Raw genomic sequence first — 17061 nt, 5'->3', positions numbered from 1 at the left:
TAAGCCAGGAGGCTGCGCTCCAAAGGCCATGACAGCTAAGCACTGCAGCACCCACATCCTTACAGGGTGTCACAATGGAAGCTTCAGAGAAGATTTATTAGGAAGATCCTCCCCTTGAATCACAAGGTAAAGAAAGGACACTCTTGCTTTCTAAACTCCTTCTCAGAGAGAAGTCTGTGGTATGGCTGGATCCAATCTTAGTCCCAGATTTGGTCAACATGTTCTGTCTAAAGTTTTATGTAAGTATAATTGAGCCTTTATCCCACAGAATGAAGGAGAGCAAACCAAATATATTAACATAAATAAATTATTTATTTAAATTGGTGATGATAATGATTAGATTAAAAGGTCTTAATCAGAATTGTTTACTTTACAGTATAGATAGCTATAACTAGTAGCATAATGCACTATTTGTTAAGCAATGATCTTAAAACTAGCAAAATAATTCTTAAGTAGAGTTTGACGTCATTCACCTATGCCAATGATGGAGCAGATCTCTTTTGCTCAGCCTCAAGGACTAACCTTGAGGGGCATCTCCACTTAAGGGAGGAATCTTCATACACAAACTCCAAGAAGGGGTAATGTTAGAAGATCCTACTGTTAAAGTGGGACTGTTCTTTTATAGTACAAAGTGATTGACTGTCGGTTGTTTGTCTCCAGGCCAGCTATGTCGGTGCAGCAGCTTTAGGTAAGTTATCAATACTGTCACTTGTTGGTTCCTTGATCAGGCACTTTCTCTGCCACACCCTCACCAGTGGCAGTTTCTGTCAGGAAACATTGTTCTTCCTCAAAGTGTTTGTCTTTGGGGTTGATGAGTCAGGCTGGTCTCAGCATCCTTCAACAGCAAAAGCAGCCTGAGCCTCATTCTCTGTCTGCCACTGCTAACTTTTGCAAATAGGGTGAAGTTTGAGCTGTTTTACCCCCACCTAAGCAGAGTATCCTCTTACACAGGATCTTAATCTGCTCAGTGGCAAGCCATATGGTCTGGTGACTAAAGCACAGACTTGGGCATCAGTTTCTACTGCCAGTTCCAATATTGACATCTTGTGTTGTTAACTAACACTTGTAGACAAAAAGGACATCAATGACTTATTGCCTGAACACACGTAGCACTTAAAGAGAAGGCTATTCTCTCAATGAGTACTCCCAGCACCTAAGACATCAGCTCAGTGTAGTCCCCTGTTTAGTAACATTTCTTTACATGCTGTTTTCCCTTTGACTCACTTTTCATTATAATTACTGAATTTTGCTTTAAAATAAGATCTCCGGTTTTCTGGAGGTTCACCAGTTGCAAGCAGAAATACTTCTTCTACTCTTCAGAAGATATTTGTAATGTGCCTAATTGCTGTCTATAGAATGTCACCTTTCCCCACTCCAAAATTCTCCATTAAGTTCTATAGGAAGCCATGTTGCTCATCTTACAGTACAGATACTTCCAAAGCAGAACACTTAGACAACAGTGTTAGGACTATAAACCTTCACGTAAAAAACTGACAAATAGCTTCTTATCCAAGTGAAGTGAATGGAAAAGCACAGTTAGGCATCAGATTTTGTAGTGCCAGTGCTTTATAAGAGTCCTACAGGAATCAGTGACTTTAAATGGTCAGATGCTCCATTTTAGGTTTCATACAAGAGATGGCACTGTTACCACCAGCAATTGATTTACAACCAGGAGGTGGTGTATGTGGGAGGGCATGGATGTATTTTTAAAGGTAGATTACAAACATTAATATTAGAAGAGATATTTTTGTTTCTCTTTTGATTAACAGAAGGTTATTAATTTTTCACTGAAGAAAGACTCATACATTCCACTGCAAGCACACTGATATTTCACTAGGACATAGAAAACAGAAAATAGAGTCAGCTAGGAAAGAAAACCCGGAAACCAATGCCAACCAAGCTAGAAATGTTTTTTGTTTAATCAAAAATTTATTTTTTTCTTCCCAGATGGAAGAGACCTGTGCCTACATGTGTGCCAGCACCAGCATTGTAAGTAGGAAAAGAAGAGTTTAGGTCTTGCTTGGCAGATATCATGTTAAGTCACTTGCTAGATTCTGCAGATGGTAGTCAAACATTTCTAGCTTTAAAAACCCCAAGGCAGAGTTAAATAAATCTTAGCAGAGCAAGCAATATTCACAAAGCAGACTATCAGTGCTTAAACACACTACTCAAGTCTTGCAGATGTTTCTTGCTAACCTTACACTTACTGTTGTTGTAAAGGCTACCAGAAAAGCATCAAACCTCTACTGCTCAGTACAAAAACTCAAGCACACCGAGCTGCTCAATGCCTTTTAAACCTTGGCCCTTGACAGGGACTGCAAACAATGAAGGAGACCTGCCTCCTTGGTAGATCCTGACCTGGCAAGTGGGTCTAAATCACAGAGAGCTAACACAGGACAGCTGAATGAGGCAGTGTCGTTTCTCTGATGTGTAGGTGTACCCAATCCTTAGGATATTCACTGTGGTGTGAGGCATCCAGATTCCTCCCTCAGGTAAGGAAAGGAGCAGAGGCTACTCTTGAAATATGCTTTTAAGCATTTAATAAAAGCCTTCTTTTCCTCCTTCCACTTTGGCGCTAAAGGCCAGTAAAAGGCCTTTAATCACAACATTTCCTATTAGTCCTTTGGGATGTTTCTTGTAATATTTTCTATTAGTTCCTTTGGGTGGTTTCCTGTCAGGTTGTGGTTTCCTAATTGATGAAGCTGACCAAAATGGAGGCTAGAAGACCTCCTGCTCCCCTTCTCTCCACTCAACCCTGTTAGCATGTTCCAGTCCCTGCCCTGTGCCGGTACAAGTGCCTATACAACTGGCTGTTGTGTCTGGTAGGGTTGATTTTCAGCAGGATCAGCCTTGTGGCCCAGCTTCCTTGTGCCCCATGAACACTTGTACAGAGGAAGGCATAGAGTGGGGAAAAAAAAGGCTAAGGGTGCCCCTTTTGTCAGCAGTCTGCTTTTGGGGCAACTAAAACTAAGGCAGCACTCCTGTGTTGCCTTTTCTGAAGGGTGGCTGATGCAGGGACTGAATGCGCCTTCCCAGAGAGTCTGAACACTCTCAGCATCTAACTAGGTTCTTTCAAACAAAATGATCTTGAAGCCTAAGTGGAATTGTGTCCTAAACTCTGAGTGTATTCATTGTACAAAGAGGAGAATAATTCATGAGACAAATACAAGCAGATTTTGTTGATCTATTAAGTTACTGAAAAGTCATAGTTTCAACTGTCTGTTGATGTTTCAGTGTTTGGAAGTCAGAAAAGTACAACAGAAGTAGTGGTATGTGATGTAAATCTAGATCACTTATTTTTAATAAAGGGAAGAAAGAGAGTTTGAATTTTCCTACTACTAACACAGCAGCTGAAATCCCAATGCGCCCAGCTCTTCTGCAAAGCAGCTTTGCTTGGGATGTTGGGCAATTTCCTAGGGTAGGAGAACCTGTAACTAAATATTACTAGATGACACAAAATACACAGTGAGGCACTTTAAATAGAATCATAGAATCATAGAATCATAGAATCAATTGGGTTGGAAAAGACCTCCAAGATCATTGAGTCCAACCCTTGGTCCAACTCTAGTCCATTTACTAGATCATGGCACTCAGCGCCACGTCCAATCTGTGTTTAAAAATCTCTAGAGATGGTGAATCCACCACCTCTCCGGGCAGCCCATTCCAATGCCTGATTACTCTCTCTGGAAAGAATTTTTTTCTGATATCCAACTTAAATTTCCCCTGGCAGATCTTAAGCCCGTGCCCCCTTGTCCTATTGCTGAGTGCCTGGGAGAAGAGACCAACCCCCACCTGGCTATAACTTCCCTTCAGGTCGTTCTAGACAGTGCTGAGGTCACCTCTGAGCCTCCTCTTCTCCAGGCTAAACAACTCCAGCTCCCTCAGCCTCTCCCCATAGGACTTGTGCTCCAGTCCCTTCACCAGCCTTGTTGCTCTTCTCTGGACCCGCTCCAGCACCTCAATATCCTTTCTGAACTGAGGGGCCCAGAACTGAACACAACACTCGAGGTGTGGCCTCACCAACGCAGAGTATCACTTCCCTGGTCCTGCTGGTCACGCTATTTTTGATACATGACAGGATCCCATTGGCCTTCTTGGCCACCTGGGCACACTGTTGGCTCATGTTGAGCTTCCTGTCAATTAGTACTCCAAGGTCCCTTTCTGCCTGGCTGCTCTCCAGCCACTCTGTGCCCAGCCTGTAGCGCTGCAGGGGGTTGTTGTGGCCAAAGTGCAGGACCCGGCACTTGGCCTTATTGAACTTCATCCCATTGGAATCAGCCCATCTCTCAAGTCTATCCAGATCCCTCTGTAGAGCCCTCCTGCCTTCCAGCAGGTCGGCACTCCCTCCCAGCTTGGTGTCATCAGCAAATTTGCTGATGATGGACTCAATCCCCTCATCTAAATCATCAATAAAGATGTTAAACAGGACTGGACCCAATACAGACCCCTGGGGAACACCACTGGTGACTGGCCGCCAGCTGGATGCAGCTCCGTTCACCAGCACTCTCTGGGCCCGACCCTCCAGCCAGCTCTTAATCCAGAAGAGGGTACACTTGTCCAGGCCATGGGCTACCAGCTTTCAGGTAAAAAATCCTAAAACTGACAAAGGCCAAATCACAGCAGGTTGATATGCTGTTTTGCTTTTTCAGCCAGGGGACAAGAGGGAAAACATTCAGTGCCCAGAGATTTCCTCCAGTGCCACCCACAGACTCTGAAGAAAAGGGAGCAGGAGCATCAGACTGCATGCATACCAGGACTGCCAAGTTCCTTGGCCATCTGCTGAATCTCTGAGGAGAGTGGGAACATTGGAAATGATTAAGAAAAAGCAAAATCAGAATTTAAGAGAAATCCAGTTCTCCTTTTTGTTTGGTCTTGGATCAGGATAAGATAGATAACTTTGCTGTTGCCCAAGAATGGCTAATTCACCTGCTCCAAAAGGATGGATGGATGGATGGATGGATGGATGGATGGATGGATGGATGGATGGATGGAAACAAAGGTGAGCCGTGCACAAGCATAAGGGTAGGCAATTTTCCTGCCTCTCACTGCAGGAGTTCTGAGAGGGGAACACTAAAGAGGACAAGCCCAAACACAGTTAGAGAGAATTGTGTTTAGCTCATGTTTAAATACAGGACAGTGAAAGTATGTGTAGTGGGATGAGGGGATTAGCCACATAAAGATGTCTGTTGAAGTTTTTGCACATAGAGTGCCCTTCTCTGGGAAGAGTGATGCTGATGGAGAATCTGAACAGACAGCCTGAGGGTCTGTATTTGTGCAGAGATGCTGTTGGGAAGTAATAAGGCGAGTTTGTTCCCACCAAATACAGGATTGCTGATGTTTCTGAGTATAAGGTAACTGAGAATCTGTTCAGGTATGGAAGGTTAGGGCTCTATGCTTAACTTGGGGACAGAGGAGAGCTAAATGCTGCTGATTTAGCTGAAAAAAAAGAGTTGTGGGAGGATTGTGCTGCATCCCCATTACAGAAGCTCAATTAAGTAAGCAAAAAAATAATTGTTACTTATGAACCTCTTGTTTCAGTGTACTAAAATAGGCCAGTTTCTGCAGACAGTAACACCAAGGGACAAGCATGTCTAGTGTTAGACCTGGATGCTTTTAAAAATGCATTTTGAATTATACAGTACTTTTTTTTACTATTGGGCACATAGGGGTGGCACTGCTCTGGAGAAAGTCTCAAACATTGGCTTCAGGATCAAGAAACTTAAATGACAGCCATCACACCTCTAAGGGGCTCAGTGTTCATCACAGGCAGAAGTATTTGATATATTATTTCATCCTCAGCTTAATGGAGCAATTCAGTTCACAGCACAGAAGGGATAAGTAGAGATGCCCTAGTGTCGTGTTGTATCATCTCTTTCCAAGGTTCCTGGAGTTACAAAGTCCTTGTAATTCAGGTAGAAGGTTTTGCACTGATCCCCCTGAGAAGCTGAGTGAGAATTCTGTGCTGAGATCCTGGATCTCAAGCCTTTTCTACCTATGTTCAAACTCTACTTCACTGAAGTACGGAGGCACAGTCTTTCCACTTCCATATGCTCCAGTCAGCTCTGTAGGAACACACTGCCCTTTCCATGTCAAAGCAATGGTCTGCTGTGACTTTTTAAAAAGAGAAGGAAAAAAAGTTTGACTGGAGAGCCAAATGTTTCTCCCAAAAAGGCACTATTCATTTTCTGCTTCCACAGCATAGGACGCAGATGGGACCAAATTCAACAATCTTCCTGCATTGCTTCTGGTACATGTCATTTATTTAACACAAGGGAGGTTGTTGATAGACACCAGTTTCTCAGCCTTCCAGCATTATTAGTGATATGGAATCTGCTGCAGAATCTGGTACAATGTCTTGTTTACAGTAGCTCTGCTGCATCTAAAGAGAAAGTCCAGCCACCACAGTTACAGAGATGTACGATATGTTTGCTCGTTATCATGATTCCAAACAGAGCTTCTGTTCATAGGTGCCTAAGCTTTCAAAGTAAAGATATATACTTATATTATGGTATTATGAAGGAACATTTGTTCAGCACAGTGAGTTTTGCACAGCAGAGAAGCTACACATTTTTCAATGTTCTCTGTTTTGCTGATGATCCCTCTTGCTTTTGAGGATCTAGAACATCCATGTAGTTTAAATACATAAGTCAACCACCATCAAAGTTATAAAAAAAATCTAGGACCTTCTTCCTGTTGTGCTGGTTTAAGGCTGAGAACTTTTAAAAGTACATCACTACTTCTCTGGCTTTGAATGTAGAAGCAGATGACAAACTGAGCATGAAAGAAATTTTCTTTCAGTGATGGATAATAGACCTCCCCTGGTTTCTGAGACTGAAACTCCAGAACTGCACCTGCTTCTGACACACTGTATGTCTCACAGCACACCTTGCAGGCAGCAGCCTGACACTCTGCACCACACACAGGCTTTCAGCAGCAGCCTTTCTGGGTCCAAGTGTCAGACCCACTGCTCCCTGCCTCCTGTTTGCTTCTCAAAGCTATATAAATGGATTGCTATTGCTCAGTGCCGATGCCCTCTCTGCTAATGTTTGTTTCATGCATGCTAATGAGAAGACCAGTAAGAACAGATTTGTGTTTGGCTCAGCCCAGAGGTAACATGCATGAAAACGCTGACACAAATGCTGAATAAAAGGGATTTGAAAATCAACATCCCCTACTGTTACCGGCTGCAGTGTAATCCTTTTCCAGGCCTGTTGGGAAATGTCTTTGGAGAAGCTCTGACATCAGTGCAGCTGCTTCTCTTCTCAGCAGCTCAAAATTGTTTTCACATTTTTGATTGAGGCAAAATAACATGGCAGGGAATGAACATATAAGAGAGGGAGAGATTATCTTTATTTCTTAAATTTAAAGTTTTGGAGATAATGTTCTTTATATTTCTGAGAACTAAATGGGCAATGAAAGAGGATAATGGATGGAAGTAGCTAACTCCTAGGCACTGCTTTTGCGTTTTTGCATGCTAAACCCTTCACCACTGCACCTTTTGTCTCATCCAGTATGATTGTTGGTGCAGTTATTCATATGGTCACAACTCTGCTTTCTTGCAGTCAAAACTCTCAGTCTTTCAGGCCACGTGCAGAAACACAGCTGGGAAGATGTGAGGATATGCATGATCGTAACTACTTTTTCCCACTGTGTCTGTTCTTAATCCCCTAAGATATCTGCTTACTGCACCTAACACGACACATGGCTCCAGTTTTCCCCCTTGAGCAAAGAAAGCAAATCAGGGAATGTCAGTGTTGGGCTTCATATTTGCACTCCCTCAGAGTCCAAATGACAGCCCATGGGATCAGGTGAGCACTGACAGAGAGCATTTAAAAATGTGAAGAAGACTGGAAGAATGTGCAAGAGCCGAAGTCCATGATGGCAGTCCTTTGACTCAATCAGTGCAACTTGCACATTGTCTGGGGTGGAGCAGGAAGGCCTGGGAGCTTTAGAGTCTCTGGATAAATGCAATCCTCATAATCCATCCCTAGTATGTAGGTATTTGGAAGTCCTGTGTGTTATAATCTGTTTGTATTTGTCTGTGCTAAGAATATCACTTTGGACTGTAAATGAACAAATCTTCCCTAAAAAACTGAAGGGAAAATAAATGAGCTGTCCAGGCTTCTCCTACAATCAGCATAAAGAGATGAGAGAGTGTCGCATCCCATGTCATCCCTCCTGCCCTGAACAATTTATTCTATTCCTCCCTGAATGGAGTGGACTATTCTCAAAAGATGCTTTATTCATCTCAGTCGAATGTAGCAGGGACCTAAGGAATAGCTTAGACCTATCTTGCTTTCAAGTTGCAACCCCTCTAGATGGGAGTGGTGTAAGTGTCGTAAGAAGCACTGTACCTCTGTTACAGAGATGGCCAATGGGAGCCTGGATGCTTGGAAGACAACAGCTATGGTCAGATTGATTCCTTTGTCCCACTGAAAGTCTCAGTAACTGTATACATGCAGCAAGTATGTTTTGGACACTGAAAAGTGTTAGGTAATAACTCTTAGCAAATTACTTAAAATTTGTAAGTGGTTATAAATAATGAATCATACACTTCAGCTTTTAAAGCTGTCTATGCACTCTGAAATTTTAAGCTTCCATTCAACAAATGTGTTTATTTAGTTTTGGAGAACTGCACCCTGCTTTGCCTTTTTTTTTTAATACTCAACAGATAACCTATTAAAATGAATTAATATTTTAGGAGCTGTAACAGCCCTACAGTAAAAAGAAACCTGACTCTATAATGTTGCACCCAATTTTTTTTTGGTTGTCTGTCACTCTGTGCAACATTGATGATCAATTGTGCCTCTCTTGCCAACCAACATGAGGACAAGGAGACATTTGTGTCCATAGAGATGGCCTTACTTGTCCATCCAATTACACATGATTCAGATGACCTTGGAAAAGTCCCCTGAAATACAAATAAATTACTCACTGAATGTCATAGTGGATCTAGAGCCCCAATCTATAAGACACCTCTGGAGATGCTGACTACTAGCATTTCAATGAATATTGAAGGTGTTCAAAATTAGTTAAAACTTCATAGAATTGACCTTGTGGGTCTTGATCGAAAGCCCATTAAAGTCCAACAGAAAGAATGACCACCTTCACTGGACTGTTGATCAGTTTGCTGGAAAGGAAGCCATAGATACAAGATAACAAAACCATGCTGAAGAAAGGAACTCAGCACAGCATTGACGTTGCCAAAGCCCTGTATAGTGATTTCCCTACATGCCAATGTGAACCCGAAAGGAACTAGCTGTCCCAGTCGTGTCTCTTGCCCATGCAACCTTTTTCTGCATGTCTTTAGGGACTGCTCTTCATACTGGTAATTGTCTGTATCTAATGCTTCTGTACGAGTCACCAATGCGTGGGGATTTGATGTGATTCAGAACTTCTGGTGCAAGCTGAGCCTGCATGATCTCTTTCTGGGATAAATTGGAGTTAAGAACTACTCAGGTTGTGCCTAGTGAGCCATAGCCTGAGATCAACACCCACACAGATCAAGAAAGAGTGAGGGTGTGTTTATATATATATTGTTAGCATGTTTTGAAGTAAATATTGATTCACTCCACTAAGTTGATAATTAGGGTTTAGATTTTTTTCTGAAGCTTTTTTTCTGATGCTTTTTTTCCTCATGTTTGTTTGTTTGGTTGGTTGGTTTGTTTGGTTTGGTTTGTTTGGTTTTCCTTTTTTTTTTTTTTAAAGGAACTTTCTGGGCTCTCTAATATGCAAAAGAATTACTGAAGTAAAAATTAATTAATGAAGGTGTGCCTAACTAGCTGTAATTTTAAGCCTCTGTCTGGCTTAGTTTGCACAATAAAGGATGTGCAGAAGTTGTGAAGGATTTTGTCAGACCTGTAAATCATGCTATTACATAATTGTCTCCTTCCCTCCATCTCCATCAGTGTCCTTAAATAAAGGGACTGGCACTACTTACATAACCCACTCCCATTTCCTCCCTTCTGGTTGCAGTCAGATCCCTACACCTGGATCAAGATTCTTTTTTGCTTCTCCAGCCCTGGCCATGTCCCAGCATAAGTAACCCTCCCCTTGGGACTTGCTACCATAGCCTGGTGGGACCCAGATTTTGGGATGTGTTTCTGGGTGGTGAGGAAGACTGAGGTGGTCCCTGCTTGAGTAACTGCTGTACATCTTTCTGGACTTACTCAGGGATGGGTCATTCAACTCCACCTGGAGCCCATGTCTTGTCCAACTAGGGCATCATTGCCATGTTAGTTCAGGAGGGGTGCTGTGACTTCTGGAGCCAACACTGAAATCCATGAAAGTGGTGGGTTTGACCTAGCTCCTATGGTACAGCCCTTATGGTAAAGCTCAGCCTTTATGGTAAAGGTAAGGGCTGCCCTGGGTGCTGACAGCCCAGGACATCACCTATTGGCTGCTCTTTCCTTAGAGCAAAACCACACACCGGCATGTTCTTCCAAATCTTTTTTGACATTAAGCTGCTTCTCCTCACTCCTCTAAGGAAGACACACATCTTAGTTTGAAAGATTTTACACTGACAACTTGGATGAAGCCTGTTGTGTATCTTAATTCCAGGTGTGAGGCCCCATGACCATTGGGTGGGTTCTGCAGGATCCCTTATCTGGCCCCAAGATCCCAGGCAGAATCCATGAAGCTGTTGCTGCTCCACCCAGTCCTGGCTCAGGAAAGGCTCTGGCAGGCATCCTCCAGGCTCTGCTCCTCTTGTCTCTTACCACTCTAAAAGGGAAGTCAGACATCTAGAGGGAATAAAACCACAGGATATTACAAGCCACTCACACAGACTCTGATAGAAGCAGAGTATTGTAGTAAAATGATCCTTTATGGTCTCAAAGGTATTAAAAAAAAATCTACTGGGGAGAATATTTTGACAAATACCTCATTAAACCCCCCAGAATCTCACACTGCACCAGTTTATGTAAATCCCAAGGACAAAGAAATATTTAACTTTTCACGTACCATAAATAAACCTGTTACACTAATACATCTCCAAGGAATAATAAAATAGGCAAATACAGTAAATACATTAGTTCTGCTCCACTTTTATGTGAGAGGTGCTTTCCTTTGTCTGCCAGACAGGCAATTCTTTCTGGAGGGGGGAAAAAGGGAAATTGTTATTGATGAAAGGTGGCAGCCTGTTTGAATCTCAGGAAGCAAAGAAATGGCCATCAACTGAAGGAGTGGCCAGAGCAGGCAGAATACTTGGGAGATATTAGAAAAATCAAAGGGAAGGGAGGGCATTCTAATGGTGGAAAAGGAGCATGAGGCAGATGTCAAATACAACTCAGGAATGGCATTTGTGGCTGGAAACACAAAATTACAAAGTTACTGTATACTGTCCTCTCTTGGCAAATGGGGAAGAAGACTTGGACCTTGTAGTTTTAAAATAATCTCTTGTTTCTCCATTTCTGGTTATAACCATCTTAGTCAACATAGAAGAGGGTTTAGAGATGTGAGTCACAAATGACAGGATGTGGGAGCACAGAGCATTTTATACTGGCCTGCTGCACATAAATACGAGAGGAAGGGTGGTCCTTAAAGCTGACAGTGGACAGTGAGAGCTGTACTAAATGGGCAGTCTCATACCCTGGGCACACATTACAGTCTGCTCACCTCAGACAAATTTAGGTCAGGATGTCTTCAATTCTAGTTGTGTCAAGTCAGGGCCTCTGTCTAGCACATAGTCAGACCTTGTAGACACTGGGAATGTGAGGAGTTTGTGAGACAAAAGCTTGAAGGAAAGACCTTTACCTTTGATAGCACTTTGCTTCACAGATAAATGTCTCCATTTTGAACCTTGCAAGTAAATGCAATAGGGTTATGAGTTATGTGGGGACCTTTGGAGGAGATGAAGGAGTGTGGGTGCCTTCTAGTTTCCATGTTGGACAACAAGCACGATAAAAGAACTGAGAATGAACTCTCTCAGCAATCTGGATGCAAACCAAAACCTTTCTGTCCTGTTCTGGAGAGCAACCTTGGGACACACAGTCTTTGCCTGACAGTGTAAATCCACAAGTCCTCAAAACGTAAGTACTGCAGTGTACAGCAATCTTCTCCACTGTGTGCCTCCACAGTGACACAACGAAGCTGGAAGTGACAAGGATGTCTGCACTCTCCCAGCAACACACCTGTGGAAAGGACCACCATGCCTTAGACTTCTAGTTTGGGAAATTTTGCAGAACATTTTAAGGCCAGGTTGGATGAAGCTCTGAATAACATGGTCTAATGAAAAGTGTCCCCACATGTGGCAGAGGGGTTGGAACTAGATGATTGTTAAGGTCCCTTCCAACCCGAGCCATTCTATGATTCTGTGATCTGCTCTGCTAACAACAACATAAATCCCTATACTCTTACAATAAATGCACAACCTATTCTAAGACCAAAAGCTTATTAAAATGTTCCATGGAAGAGGACAGGGAGACAGGTCAACACAATTAATATGCTAAGTTGCTGATACAGTGGGGCTTTTGTTAAAAAACAACCTCTGAACCAATACAAGAACACTGAAAGAAAACTAATGGGGATTCTGCCCCACTCCCTCCAAGTGGTTTGAAGCAGTCTGACTAGTGGAAGACATCCCCCACTCCTGAATCCAGATATCAGTCTGACCTTGAGCACATGTGTGGAAAACATCCCAGAAAACTGAGTGCCCTGCTGGCATCGAGTCACTAGTTACAGGGTGCAGTAATTCTTCTCTCATCCTACAGACAATGAAGGTATGAAAAGTGGAGGGAGAATTCCTATATTTGGCCCAGGAGGGCCAGCAGAAGAAGATAGACACATGACATTAATATGGTGCAAATATTACAGGACACTATTAATGCAGTCTCCTTTCAGCCTTTCCAAAGTATCAAAACATGGGACACCCAAGGGTTTTATCACAGGTCGACTTTCCTTCCTGCAGGGCTTCTTCTATCAAGCTGTGTCTTCTTTCCATACGCTTCCAGGTCTTGGTTTCTCCCATGGAGCTGTAACTAAAAAGGGTCCAACTAAAAGCATGTGCTTTCTTCTGATACGGATACTTATCTGCTTTATTCCCAGCAAAAGCAAGAGGGTTTTTGATGTTGTTTCTTTTGTTTGTTTGTTTATTTGTGTTTGTTTGGTTTCTGTTTGGTTGTTGTTGTTGCTGTTGTGATTTTTTTTTGGGGGGGGGATTTTTTAAATGCTTATGGAGGTGGAAAGTGATCTCTGCAAAGGCTTGCTATGTACTGCTCAGTCAGGTCTCTTCCTGTGTGTGGGTGTCCTAGTTCAGCAGGAGGGACCAGCTAACACTGTGTGGGGGTGATCAAAGCTGTGTATTCTACCCCCTCTATTCATTCCCCAAGGTCAATGGGCCATTAGCAGCAGCTGCCCAGGGAGCCATTATCACTTCACACCCAGCCTGAGGGGGGGCGGAGCTGCTAATGGGCCATCAACAGTTCAATACCCCCTGGCTCCCAGAGTTAATCACCCATTGTGTGAGTCCCCGCCCAGGGGAAGGGACTGGGTGCTCCCTGAGGGTACATAAGTGGTGGGTAAGAAGACCTCGGGAACTTCTCATCGGATCCAGAGCAGCAGCAGGACCTTGACAGGAGGAGATCCCCGCTCTCGCCCAGACCACAGCCCTCGCCTGCACCAACAGGTTTTTCATTTCCTTTTGCTCTGGACTTGGGGGAGCCACAGGGGTCTCAGCACAAGGGCAAACAAACCCCCTTGGGTTTGTGCCCCAGGACACTGGGTTATACTGCTGGGTTTTTGTGAGTTGAAAGCAATTTCCCTTTTGTGTCAGTGTTTTTATTGTAATATTATTATTAAATTTTAGGTCTGACATATAATCTCTCTCTCGTGGTGAGTTCATTTCCCCTGCTGGTTTGCCTTTAAACCAGCACAGTGGGCCATATCTTAAGCAATATTTTTTGTTTCCCCACCCTGCCTGGCATTGTACCAGGAGCCATTCCCTTCAACTTGTTTCTGTTTTTGAAAATGGTTCTCTTAAATCTATCAGGTTCTTTCTCACATATTCCTCAATGCAGGGAGAGGTGGTAGTATTAAAGTGGCAGCTGCTGGTCTCCATTTAGTAGGCCCATATATGACATAAGCACCAGTACTGGCTTAAGGAGATGTTTTGACTGTTCCAGTATGTGGTCTCTGTTGCTGGCCAAAAGCAGATACCTGAAAAGTATGTCAGAATAGAGAAGGTATGTATAATACTACTTCTGACTGTACTTTCAGGCACATCCTGAATCAGGTCTCATTTCTGTGCACCTGAATTTTATTATCCATCAGTTTGTCCAGTTGCTCTCTGAATGTTTACTATGGTCAGTGCAAACCCTGTGGCCCAATAAGACCAAAGCAAGACAATTAGTACAAAGCACAAATATGCCACTTTAGTAATTTTTTCCTACTACCATTGGAACCCTGAATTTTCAGCCATCCTTTAATCCCAGACAAGTCTAGGACTCTTCCCTCTATGCTTTTTGAACAAGCTCTTTTATTCCTGGTTCCTCAAAGAGGGAGCAGGTGCAGTCCTGCTATCTACCTCAGCCACAGGGACGCTGTCCAAAGGTGTTAATCCAAAGAAGACATGGTACAGCAACAGAAATCAATCATGACAGGCCTGACTCCATGGTCCGTGTGCTGCAGTTTTAGGTTTTTTGGAAACATTGACCAGTGTAAGTGCAGGTCAGCAGAGGATTTTGTGTTGGCATTGAAATGTTAATCAATCACATTTTACCAGAAGTTTAGAGAGACTGACTATATGTGTATGTCAGTGTTTGTATGGAGCAGGTGGATATTAAAATCTGGCAATATCAGATCAGACAGCAAGGTGGGCTGTCTTGCTGCTGCACAGTGGAATTTCAGTGCCACAGCAAAGCAAAATGGTGCTTTCTAGACTTACACAGAACAGAGACAACTGAGCCCTGTGGGAGAGCTGAGGAACAATGCCTAGTTGTTCATTTGAGCTGTGTGGTTATGTGCTGAGTACCTCTGTGGCAGTTGCAGGAGGGTCAAAGTTAGGGCAGAGGGATATGCCTTGAAGCACACGCCAGCACACAGGGAGTCTGCTGCAGTCATCCAGCCTTGCACTGGCAGCCTCCATCTATCCCAGGGGCCCTGAATGACAGAAGTGACTGACCTTTAAGTAACGAAAGAGAGTGGGATGCTTCCCTGCAGGCCGCCATTATCAAGGACTGCAAGGGCAGGTGATGCATGGCCAGCAGAGCTCCATGCAGCTTGTCAGGAAAATGTGAACAAAGGGTCCCAGGCTCTGTGTGAGGTCTTTTGGGACCCCCTCAGAGTCTCAGAGGGTCAACTAAGTATTCACATGGCCAGCATTTTCCTGTCCCAACACTGGGCAGGTGGTACTTGGAGCAGTTCTTTATAGCTTTTACTCTCATGACTGAGATACTATCTGTAAAGCTCAGGAGCTTGATAAAAACCAATCCAGATATAAAATGTCTGGAAGAGAGCTGGAAACCAGGACTACAATGGGTTATATTCCCTACTACTCCCTGTGAGGTGATGCCTGACTCTGTTTCTCTGCCATATTTTGAGGCTGATGGGTAAGTGGGGCTGTATAACCACTGCCCCATGATGGGATGGGAAGAAGGATCAGTAAAAAGGAAAGCTCATGGGCTACGATAAGAGCAATTTAATAACTGAAACAAAGTAAAAGATGATACTACTACTAATGATAATAATTCTAATAATAGTAATGAAAAGGAGAGATAGAGGGGAATAAAACCCAAAAGAAACAAGTGATGCACAATACAATTGCTCACCTCCTGCTGACTGATGTCAGCCCATCCCTGGGCAGCTATTGGCCCATCTTGGCCAAATCCCTACAGTTTATGTACTGAGCATCATATTCTATGGTGTGAAATATCCCTTTGGCTAGGTTGAGTCATTTTTCCCAGCAATGCTCCCTCACAGATTATAGAATCAAAGAATCAATTGGGTTGGAAAAGACCTCTGAGATGACCAAATTCAACATCTGACCAAACACCACCATGTCAACTACACCATGGCACTAAGTACTTCCAGTCTTTTCTTAAACACCTCTAGGAACAGTGACTCCACCACTTCCCTGGGCAGCCCATTCCGATGTCTAAGCACCCATTCTGTGAAGAAATTCTTCCTAATGTCGAACCTAAACCTCCTCTTGCATGTCCTCTTGTCCTGTCACTGGTTACCTGGGAGAAGAGGCAAACTCCTACCTGGCTACAACCTCCTTTCAAGCAGTTGTAGAATGATAAGGTCACCCCTGGGCCTCCTCTTCTCCAGACTAAACAACCCCCATTCCCTCAACTGCTCCTCACAGGACTTGTGCTCCAAACTCTTCACCAGCTTTGTTGCTCTTCTGTGGACTTTCTCCATCCCCTCTCAGTGTCCTCCTTGTAGGGCCCAAAACTGAACACAGGATTTGTGACAGCCTCACCAGCACTGAGCACAGGGGAAGGATCACTTCTCTTATCCTGTTGGCCATGCTATTTCTGATACAGGCCTGGAGGCCATCGGCCTTCTTGGCCACCTGGGTACCTTGCTGGCTCATGTTCAACCACTGTCAACCAGCATCCCCAGGTCCTTTTCCACTGAGCTTCTTTCCAGCCACTCTGTGCCCAGCCTAGAGCGCTGCAGGGGGTTGTTGTGGCCAAAGTGCAGGACCCGGCACTTGGCCTTGTTGAACTTTTAATACTGTTGGTCTCAGCCCATCCATCCAGCCTGTCCAAGTCCCTTTGCACAGCTTCCCTACAGCAGATTGACATTTGCACCCAACTTGGTGTCATCTGCAAATTTGCTAATGGTAGACTCAATCCTGTCACCCAGATCATTAATAAAATTATTAAACAGGACTGGGCCCAACACTGATCCCTCAGGGACATCTAGTGATCAGTCACCAGCTGGATGCAGGCCCGTTCACCAGCACTCTCTAGGCCCAGCCCTCCAGCCAGTTCTTAACCCAGTGGAAAGTGCCTCTGTCCAAGCCATGGGCTGCAGCTTTTCCAGGAGCATGTAATGGGAGGTGGTGTCAAAGGCTTCGCTGAAGTCCAGATAGACACAGCCATAGCCTTCCTCTCA

This window comes from Pithys albifrons, chromosome 1 (genome assembly GCF_047495875.1).
Source record: "Pithys albifrons albifrons isolate INPA30051 chromosome 1, PitAlb_v1, whole genome shotgun sequence".
Classification (NCBI taxonomy): domain Eukaryota; kingdom Metazoa; phylum Chordata; class Aves; order Passeriformes; family Thamnophilidae; genus Pithys; species Pithys albifrons.
The sequence above is the reverse complement of the archived record's forward strand: the minus strand, read 5'-3'. Positions refer to the sequence as shown.